Below are 11073 nucleotides of genomic sequence, written 5' to 3' on the forward strand. Positions count from 1 at the left end.
AGTTCATGTAAAGAAAGATGTGCATATGTACAGCTTAAAAAATGTTAGTCACAGTAAAATTAGTCATGTTGAAAGAACAGAGGACTTACCCCGAACATTTAAAGAGATCTTATTACTGCACTTTGAATCATTTGAGGTCTTCAGACAACCACAGCAATGGTATTCACCTTTATAACTTATATGTAAAAGTGGTAATTCGTAGAGTGGATGTGAGTTGTAGGGAATGACTTCTTGACCATCCTTGAGGATTCTGTATTCCCAGTCAGTGTTTGTTTCTTCCTTCATGTCACATATGAAGGTAACAGACTCTCCAGTATAAAAAGTCAACCAGTTAGGATCAATGGTCAGACCAGCTCCTAGAAAACAGCAACAAATGTTTAACACCTGCGTACACTTTGCCAGCCGACACACTGTGTAGATATATACAATGAAATTATCTGATAATCCACAAAAAAGTCAGCTTGTGTCTAACAGTGAGGCAACAGGCTGAGATTCATTTACAAAGAAAATAACTGAAAAACTAAAGTATGTCACCTTGAGTGTGTCCAGTGCAGAGGAGTGTATACAGCCCTGCAATCCAGGTAGAAACAACAGAAATGAACAAAGGATCAACATTTGCAATCAGAGTTGTTTAAAGTACAACATAAGCACATATAATGGTAAAAAAACATAAATTCTAACTCAGATATTTAACTTAAATTACAAAATCCCATCTACAAAACACCCAAATTCTTCATTCAGATTCTCAGACACTGGTGAAAATGACTGATACCTAATTTCATCTGATCCAGTTTCCTTAATATCCATGATTTAAACAGAAGAAGTCCTCATGTCATATTTACAGAATAAATCCAGCACACAGAATAAAATGAGTCCCATCCTCTCAACTAATCCTCACACTTCTGACAAATTCCTTTTACAAAGACAGAAAAATGAAAGTAAACCATGAGAGAAGTCAAGACCAGCAGAGAAACCAAAGTTAAACATGAGTAGTGTAAATAATAAATGTGGGATTTTTCTAACTTCTCTCTTTGTTAACTTGCTTTAACACAAAGCTTCCTTCCTTTAAACACAGCATGGTTTAGTGTGTGTCTACACTTCCTGTCCTGCTGATCCTGAAACATGTTGGATTCTTATTTAAAGGTTTCTACGTGATCTCTTATAGATAGTATATCTTAAACAATAAACAGCCAAAAGAGGCACCCAACATCATAACAACCACATTCACCAAAACAAGAAAATAGAGAAAAACACAAAGTGTTCTTATTATCCCTGAGATGATTAAATGTGAGTTCATCCACCGACATGTAAAAATACAAGTACAACTTCCTTCAGTTTGAAGGTTTTGTTAGAAAACAGAAGAAAAGTTTTGGTCCTTACTGTGGGCCTGTACAACTACAGAGTAGAACTGGTGTGTTCGTGATTTAACGATGAAACTTGAAGCTCAGCTCAGATATTTACATCAGGATGCTGGTTCACTGCTTACTAGGATTTATCACCATGGCAACTAATGCTAACACAAATTAAGAAATCAACACATGGAAACAATTTAATTAATTACTATTAAAAAAAGGAACTTATTAAAGCTCCAACATTTTAAAAAACCGACGTGATCTGAATTTATAATGTATCTTAATCCTTAAAAAACTATGTGCTTAATTTTTTATTTGCACATTTTCCAAAAATATTACACACCAGCACACACGAAAAAAGCAAATAAAAACAGTTTTTTCTGCTAAAACTAATTTTATATAAGAATAAAATTATCATAAATATAGATAAACATAGAACAATACATATTAAGAAAAAAAGATGACCTCTAACCAGGTGAAATTAATATAAATGGAGGATTGATCATATCATATTAAATAATGATGCATATTTCCAGTTCTGCTGCATTCACATATCTGCATACATTAAAGCAGTGTTTCTCAATCCAGGTCCTCATGGCTCATGTCTGCCAGGTTTCTACTCCAACACACAAATTCAGATTAATGAGCTTTACAAGTTCTTTTAAATCCTGTTAACGATCCATTCATTTCATGCAGGTGTGTTGACATAGAGTAACCTCTAAAACATGCAGGGCATGGATTGAGAAACGCTGCATTAAAGTGTAAGTAACTAATATGTTACCAAGTGCCTAAAAGATGTGAAATGAGCAGCTTGAGCTTAAATAAAGAGGATAAATGAAATGTTGCATCATAAACACAGAAGATACTGAACATGTCTGATATTTGATACCAGAGTTACAAACAGTAGTTTCATACAATGATTCTCTTTGCTTTGCTGCTGCAGCTCGAAGAACTACAGACAGAACAAACAATTGAGGTTAATAAATAAATAAAACAGTATTGCAGTTTTAATCTCTGCCACATGAATTTTTTGGTTTGTTTTGAAAAACCAGCATAATAAAAGTAAAATAATCAGACTTTACTCACATTTATTTATATTTGCAGAAAATATTATTATTAGTTATTACTGGAAAAGTCTCCCAAAAATATGTTGTTAAAATATTGTGTTGGCATTTATTCTCCAGTAAATGTCCATTGAAATGTCTTCCAACTAGAAGGTTGGTGGATCGATTCCAGTCTTCCACTGACTACATGTGGAAGTGTCCTTGGGCCAGACACTTAACCCCACGTTCCCTCCTGATGTGCCTATCGAGGTGTGAATGTGTGTGTGAATTGGTAAATGTGATATGTAGTGTAAAGCGCTTTGAGGGGTCAAACTGACTGGAAAAGTACTATATAAGTACAAGTCCATTTACCTTTTACTATTTAATTAATCATGTTTAATCACCATTTGTGATTATGCCTGAAATATGTCCATTTTTACTATTTTGTATCAACAGAAAAAGCAAGCCAAAGCTCACTTGGCTTTTTCTTCACATTTTAACATTAGATGATCACTTTAGTTGTAATAATCAATTCAATATTACATAAAATAAAAACTTTACAAAATGCATCTATTGTGCCAACCTTTTCCTTTTCTACCACCTGGCAGCTGCTTTGATTTATATCTCAGAGCCTGTTCATAATTCCTATCACCATATTCATGGCCCATAAATAATCAGATCTGTGTTTCCAACATCTGCACAGCAACAATGATTTGGAGAAGATGTTCCCTTGTTTCCTTCACTGTTCAACTCTTACTAGATATCTGAACCTGATCTATCTTTAAAGATGTGTGCATGGCTGTCTGATGACTAGTAGATTTTGCAGCTGTTTTACTAGTAAACACTATGAATAGTGACAAACTGTATGAAATAAAGGCTAACAAAGTCTAACTGAAATAGGATGCTGTTATCAACAGGTTTCTTTCTTCAGCTTCAGTAACATGGGTCTGATTGACATGTGACTAATAAATGTAGCTCAGTACTTAAGCATGTGCATCCAAAAACAATACTTTTGAGTAAAACTGCTAGTTTCCTTCTTCTTAGCTGAATGATGAACAAACGCAACAAGAGAGAAAAGCCGATCAGCTGATTCACTACAGGAGAGGCAGGGGGAAAAGAAGGAGGCTCCCCCTGCACCGTTCACAGGGGAGGTCCAGGACCTCCTTGCTATAAAGACCCCCAGTCTGAATTAGCTGCAGCAAGAGGGGCCAGAACGCACCAACCTTTGGAAAATAACGGGAGCCAATTAGTCCAAACCATGACTTGATCTGGTGAAAAGCTGAATTTTTTTTAATCTTGGGGAACGAATTTGTGGTGGAATTCTTATCTAAATTTGCGTCAGAATTTAAGTGTGTCTGGGACACATTTAATAGTCTGGAAATATTTAAGGGGGTTCAGGGAACCTTGATAAGAAACCTTTGTCACCATGGGAAAAGGCAGCTCTTTGGTGTTGGAAAGGGATTTGAAGTTTATATTTTGCAAAGATTCTGCAAATGTGAGGTGTTTGAAAAAGTGGAAGAAAAACTTAAAGTTTAATGGGAATCAGAATGTGGATGGATGTCAAAAATTGGTGGATGAATTGGAGAAGAAATGTGGTGAGAAGGAAGGAAAGAAATGGGATTTGATTGAAGTGAAAGATTGATTGATAGTTGCCAAAGGTAAAGAAGAGGGCATAAAAAGACTAAAATTAATAAAAAGAAGAGAGAAGCACTGGATTTGCAGACCATTTCATGGTCCTGGAGCTTGGACTTCAGGAGATTCCTGTGTGAGAGTTCTCCCCCCCACTCACTCATCACTCACTAGTGATGAACCTGCAGGGGTGACATATTCTTTGATCCCTGTTCCAAATCCAAACCCAGGTGATGTGGGTCAAAGACACATGTATCTGTATCATATGTTCATATATGGTCTATATATATTGAAAAAATAAATACATAAAAAAAATGTCCATTTTCACTAACAGACATATCAACATTATTAACACAGCTTAGACTAACTTTTAGACCAGAACAACAAAGAAGAGGCCATATAATATATGCTCAGCGTCACTGATGTTATAAAGAAAACTCCCTTTGGCAAAATGAAGTGCAACTGAAAGAACTTGCTCCAAACTGAGAGCATGTCCAAGATGTGTCATATGAAAATATTAGGGCTGAGAATATTTTTCAGATACATGATCGATTGTGCAGAAAAACGTTGATGCTCAAACAAATATTCACGAGGGAAGAATAAAACAGCCAAGTGGGGTCTGATCACTCATTCCCGACATAGATATCTGTGGAGTAACTGTGCTTTGATGTCAACTGGCTCTTCAACAAAATGGACATGCTTTGTCTGACACTCCCTTCAGTCTGCAGGCTGCAGCTAAAGAGGAGGAGAAACTCAGGATTAGATGAAGAAAACCTGCCAGCGAGCAGGTTAGCTTCACGGAGTCTGTTGCCACAGTTACTGACTCAGAATTTGTTAGGGTTTCTGTCTGTCTCCCCTGTGTGTGTGTTCTCGGATTGCCCTAGTGTATGCGTTTGGCTGCCTCTGTCTGTTTTGTGTGTCATGTCTGTTCCTGGCCAGGAGGGTTACCAGAATATTCCAAGGCAGCAATCCCCTCACCTGGGCTGATCTCCACACCAGGATCTCATCCATCAATCAAGCCACCACAGTACTTATACACAGGATCATTCCATATTCCTCGCTGGATCGTCCAGTTTCCCTTCTGGTATATCGTGGCCTCTCAAATGTTGTTAGTTATAACTAACAACATCTGTCTTGTGCTTAGGCTCTTAGTGCTACAGATCTTGCCAGCCTTGTCTGCCTTGCCAACTTCTTGGATTGTTTTCCCAGCTTCGATCCGTTCACTCATCTCCAGCTCCTACCGACTCCACGCCACACTCTACCTGCCCGCCCATTCTGTCTGGTCAGCTGCGAACCACTGTGGTCACCGGATCCTGAACTTGGATTTGACTGTTTCCAGATTCAGCTCGAACTTTCATTAAAAACTCTTTTCTATTTGATTCATCCTGTGCCTTCTGGTTTGTCTGTGTCTGCACATTGGGGTTAAAAAACCGTATTTGTTTGACTCGTTGTAACAGAGTTACACTGAACTCGCTTAATGAAATCGAAAACCCAGACCTTCTTCATCCAAGATGGCAGCCAGGTCAGTTCTCTGTGTGGGTCTCAGTGCTTGAGATCTGAGTTTTTATGGTTTTATGTGTAATATTTTAAATGTTTTGGGCACATGTCTGTGATGCTTCTCAAGGAAACCACTTCTCCTGCAGTTTGGGATGTTATATACTCAGCAGAAGTTATTTTTGATTGCCATGGAATATCAACTGCATGAGGCCTAGGCCTATTTGGAAATCCACATGATGGATTAGAGCACCTGAGTGGACAGATTCTCAATGTGCTAGCCTATGACAAACAACAAATTTTGCTAGCTGTTAAACACCCTTCTTTGTGTGAACTCTAAAGCTAAGTATACAAAACCTGCTAAAAAATCTGATAAAGACTCACAGCCCATGCTACTAGATACCAGTTTGAAGTTGTTAGACCTTTGTGCTAGCCTCTCTTTTTACCAAACTGGACTGCTATCTCTTTGCTGGAAGCTCTTCTTGTTATCCTCCATGAGTCGGTATTGTCTGCTAGCCTCAAGCAATACATGCTAACCTCAGGCTCTGCATGCTAGCATACAGCTTTGCATGCTAATTCTCCAGCTTTGCCTGCTAGCCACATCTCTGTATGCTAATTCGCAGTGCTTATCTACCCCCTCAGAATTCAAAAGTAGAGATGGTCTTGGGTTTATACATTTAAATGTTAGAAGCCTTGTCCCTAAAATTGATATGCCCAAGATCTGGGCTAATACTACAAACACTGATTTAATGATCTTATCCGAAACTTGGCTTAAGAATTCTATACCTGATGAATCAATTTCAACTGAAGGTTATAAAGTTCTTCGAACTGATCGAGTTGGTAAAGGGGGTGGGGTTGCAATCTATGTAAAATCAAGGTTCATAAGCTCTGTTACACTCTCAGTTACAAAAGCTAAACAGTTTGAACTCTTGGCAATTAAAGTGACCATTTCAAAGGACACTCATGTCACTGTAGTTGGCTGTTATAGGCCCCCATCTGCCTCTAAAGATGCCCTTCAATCTATTTCAGATATTTTACACGAAATAAATAATTCTGAATTCATTCTTATGGGTGATTTAAATTTGGATTCAGAAAATTCAGATTGTCTAAAGAAATTGTGTGATACATTAAACTTGGTGCAACTTATAAATGAACCAACTAGATTAAATCCCAAAGTACATAATAAATCTGCTATTCTTGATTTAATTATAACAAATATAGCTCACAAGTACATTTCACCTGCTATATTTTGTAATGATATTAGTGATCATTGTGTAATTGCTTGTGTCAGAAATGCTAAAATCCCCAAGGTAAAACCTCGTCTCATTTTTAAAAGACACTTTAAAAAACTTTGAACAGCAGGCTTTTCTGCGTGACCTATACCAAAATAATCTCAATAGAGTTTCTCTGATTTCTGTTGTTGAATTGGCATGGCAATATTTCCAATCAATTTTTCTTTCTATTACTAACAAACATGCACCAATCAAGAAGTTTCGGGTCAGTGGTAGGGAAAATCCATGGTTTTCAGACAGTCTCAAAGAGCAAATTTGTTTGAGGAATAAATTGTGGGTGCAGGCTAGATTTTCAAATTCCTCTCAAGATTGGACAGCATTTAGAACTCTAAGAAATAAGTGTACTTTAATGATCCGAAAATCCAAATCTGAATTCTATTTAAAATCAGTTACAGAAAATCAACAAACCCTGCAAAATTTTGGAAATTGAATTAAATCCCTGTCTGGTACAGACATGGCCTCAATCCTCCAGGAAGAAATTCTTGTTGGCTTAGACAAAATAAAAGACAAAGATATTATGGTCAATCAGTTTAACAAACACTTTATTCAAGCTGGATCTATATTTGATCACAAAAATGTGAATACACCTGTCTCAAGCCCAGCCAACTCAGTAGAATATAGAAATAAGGAGCTGTTTGATTTTAAACCTGTCTCCGTTTCTCAAGTTCATAAAGCACTGAAAGAAATTGATCACAAAACGTCTGCAGGTCCAGATACACTGGATCCATACCTCTTAAAGGTTGCAGCTGATATTATTGCTGAGCCCATCACTCATATTTTTAATTTGAGTCTTTGCTCTAATACTATACCTAAAAATTGGAAATCAGCCCAAATTCTCCCTTTATTTAAAGGTGGCGATCCTGCAGATTTGAACAATTTTCATCCAATTTCTAAACTTTCAGTTCTGGCTAAGATCCTTGAGTCTTGTGTAAATTGGCTGATAAAAATATTTTAAATAATGTTCAGTCGGGTTTTAGAGCTGGTCATAGCACTGTCACTGCTGCCACAGTTGTAATAAATGACATAATTGGAGCCTTAGATTAAAAACAGCACTGCCTTATTTGTGGATCTCTCTAAGGCATTTGACTCAGTTGACCATGGATTGCTTATTGACAAATTAAGATCAATTGGTTTTAGTTGTAATACCACAAAATGGTTTCAAAATTATCTTACAGATCGTTCCCAGTGGGTTTTTGTAGAAGGCCATAAATCTGAATTCCTTAACATAGTGAAAAGTGTTCCACAGGGATCTATTCTGGGGCCTATTTCTATTTTCATAAATGAAAAGATATTAAATCAAAAATACATCTATATGCTGATGATACAGTCATTTACACCTATGCTCCATCCACCATAGGGGCTGTGCAAGATCTTCAGGCTGCATTTCAGTCTTTAGAAATTGCACTTCTGAACGTGAAATTGATTTTAAATGTTCGGAAAACAAAATTTATGGTCTTCTGAAAAGCCCGATCCCCATTAGGTGATTATAACATCTCTACATCAGATGGGAAACTCATTGAGAGGGTTTCATCGTACAAGTACTTGGGTATATGGACTGATGATAAGCTTACATTTAGTGTACACATCACCACTTTAATCAAAATGCTCAAAGTGAAGGTTGGTTTTTATTTTAGACATAGATCTTGCTTTACTTTCAGCGCAAAGAAAAAACTTGTGAATGCTACTTTTTGGTCTGTGATTGATTATGGTGATACCTTGTATATGCATGCAGCCTCATCAATTTTGCATAAACTCGATTCAGTGTATCATGCATCATTACGATTTATAACAAATGCAAAATCCCTCACTCACCACTGCACTCTTCATAATCTGGTCGGTTGGACATCACTAACCACTCGCAGAAAACATCACTGGTATTTTTTCATCTATAAAGCAATATCGGGAAAACTTCCAGGATATCTTTGTGACCTACTCTGCGTCAGTTCTGGGAGTTACCGGCTCCGCTCTGCAAATCGCTTGCTTTTCACTGTTCCCCGGTCACTCACAGAGTTGGGAAAAACAGCCTTTTCCTATTCTGCACCATGGACATGGAACGATTTACAAAGAGATCTTAAATGAATCATTTATTTCAGTGGATAAATTTAAGGCAATCATAAAGAGTGTGGTAAAGGAGACATGTGTTTGTTTTTCTTGAGAGGCTCACTGTGTTTTTAAATAGTTGCTCTAAATCTTAATGTGTTTATTTTGCTTAATTTTTGTGTATTTGTAAACTGTATTTGGCTGCTACCTTGGCCAGGTCTCTCTTGTAAAAGAGATTCTGAATCTCAATGGGACTTCCTGGTTAAATAAAGGTTAAATAAAAAAAATTAAAAAAAGATTCCCATAACTCTGAGTTTTTATTAAACCCGCTTCCTGAAAGGGGACCCAGGTGTGATAGGGAAGTAAATCCCACACACAGACAAATACAAACACACACGTGAAAATGTTTTACAAAACAAAACAGGAAACAAGATAAACAGAGACTCCATCAAATCTGAACACCCAGGAACATGTAAAAGACAAGCCCAATACTCATATTTCATGCAAACATAAGGTCAAAATAAAATTAAGAGATTTTGTGTTGCTCACACAAGTAAAAACAAAACTAGAGATATTTTGCAAGAATATAGTGGATCTGATGCCTGCATAAAACTGAGAGGCACAGCTCCTATAATGACAAGAATGAAGGAAGTTTGAATTAGATAATGACGTAATGTAAGTTTGTTAGATCCCTGATCTAAAACCTGCATGACACTCGTGATGCCTGGAGATCCTGAGCTGGTGGTCCCTGGGCATCAAATTCTCTGGTCTGCTTGTGCTTTGTGTGAATTCATATCCCATTTTCTACCACAAAGTGGTGACACTAGACCATGATGTTTGAGACAACTGAGGTTCTGCTTGCTCTAAATTTGCACCTTGTTTCAGTGTTGGATGACAAAAATATGTGCAGGTGCTATGACTGTAAGAGGCTACTTAAAGATATTATCCAATACTATTTAAACATAAAGAAAAGAATTTTCATGAGATTACATTTTAAATAACACAATTTATAGCCGACTGGACTTTTCTCAGTTGTGTTTTTGTTCAGAATCTCTCCACATGATCATCAACTCCTTTGACTGTAAGTTTTAAATCTTCCCTTTCAGTTTGTCTAAAGAATTAGACTGAATATCATTAACTGGTCTTCACTTCAGCGTCTATACTGATGGCAGAAACTCATCGGAACGATTTCTGCATACTGTCTGAAATCATTTTTTTACGGAAGTGGAGAGAAATAAGTGTTGAGCTGAAAAAAGCTCCCTTGCTGTGAAAAGCACCCTCACATGTAGCACAGTTGAAGATTGAAGCAACTCGCATGTGGACGGCATGTAAAGCCTCGTTTCAACTGAGGAGTTTGGTTCGGTTTGGTTGGTGGTCCGGTTTTGCTGTTTTGTGTGTTTCCATCATAAAAGGGGCCGACAACCAAACCATAAGACGCCATTCATGGACCACTTTCAGTTGTAGGTCCATTGGGGTCCATGTTCTGCAGAGAGGTCTGCCAGGATATGGACCCACTCAGTAAATCGGAACCTATTGGACCCAGCATTTTTTTTTACTTTTGGGAATAGAGTCAGATCGTGATTATTGATTGATGTTGTGAATTTGGTGGCTGTAAGTCATCTGGAGTGAAAAATGGAAGGGGCTGATTATTCTGGCAGAGGGGTCTGCCAGAATATGTACCCCCCCAAGTAAATCACATTTTTTACTTTTGAGAGTAAACAATCTGATTAACAAGAAACACACAGCTCTGTTCTTCTCAGGCTCTCGGAGAAACACATTAAACCAATGATACACAGTCATTCTCACTATATAGAAATATTTTCTATCATTTGCAGACAGAAAGTCAGTGATGTACTTACAGAATAACCCCAGCACACAGAGAAAAGAGTGATCCATCATCACATCCAGTCCTGCTGCACAGCCACTCAGAAAGTCTTCTAATGTGCATCAACAGTAATGATGAAGGAGACGTTACATCTGACATGCATGTGAGACTAATGTTTTTCTAACTTCTCTTCTTAAATTAAAACCCCCTCCGTTTCCTTCCCTTTCACACTGAGCTCAGATAGCGTTGGTAGTTTTTCGACGACAGCAGTTGGTTGACGTTGTTACATTTCCTGTCCATTGCACAAACATTTTAACTGTTTTCATGTACAGAGGTCTGTGCAAGGTCTTAATTAATATAATCCCTAAAGAAATATTGCAATGTCTATTGATAAGGGA

The 11073-nt window shown here is 37.4% G+C and overlaps 1 long non-coding RNA gene across 1 annotated transcript; it reads right to left on the bottom strand.

The window, feature by feature from the left end:
* Window positions 1–541: 541 nt before the first annotated feature.
* On the bottom strand, window positions 542–10773 carry LOC121640114. The gene is made up of 3 exons (XR_006010368.1): window positions 10710–10773; window positions 843–913; window positions 542–570 (listed from the first exon to the last, which is right to left on the bottom strand). It is a non-coding gene; the product is annotated as an uncharacterized LOC121640114 (long non-coding RNA).
* Window positions 10774–11073: the final 300 nt, after the last annotated feature.

The sequence above is a fragment of the Melanotaenia boesemani genome, chromosome 5 (genome assembly GCF_017639745.1).
Source record: "Melanotaenia boesemani isolate fMelBoe1 chromosome 5, fMelBoe1.pri, whole genome shotgun sequence".
Classification (NCBI taxonomy): domain Eukaryota; kingdom Metazoa; phylum Chordata; class Actinopteri; order Atheriniformes; family Melanotaeniidae; genus Melanotaenia; species Melanotaenia boesemani.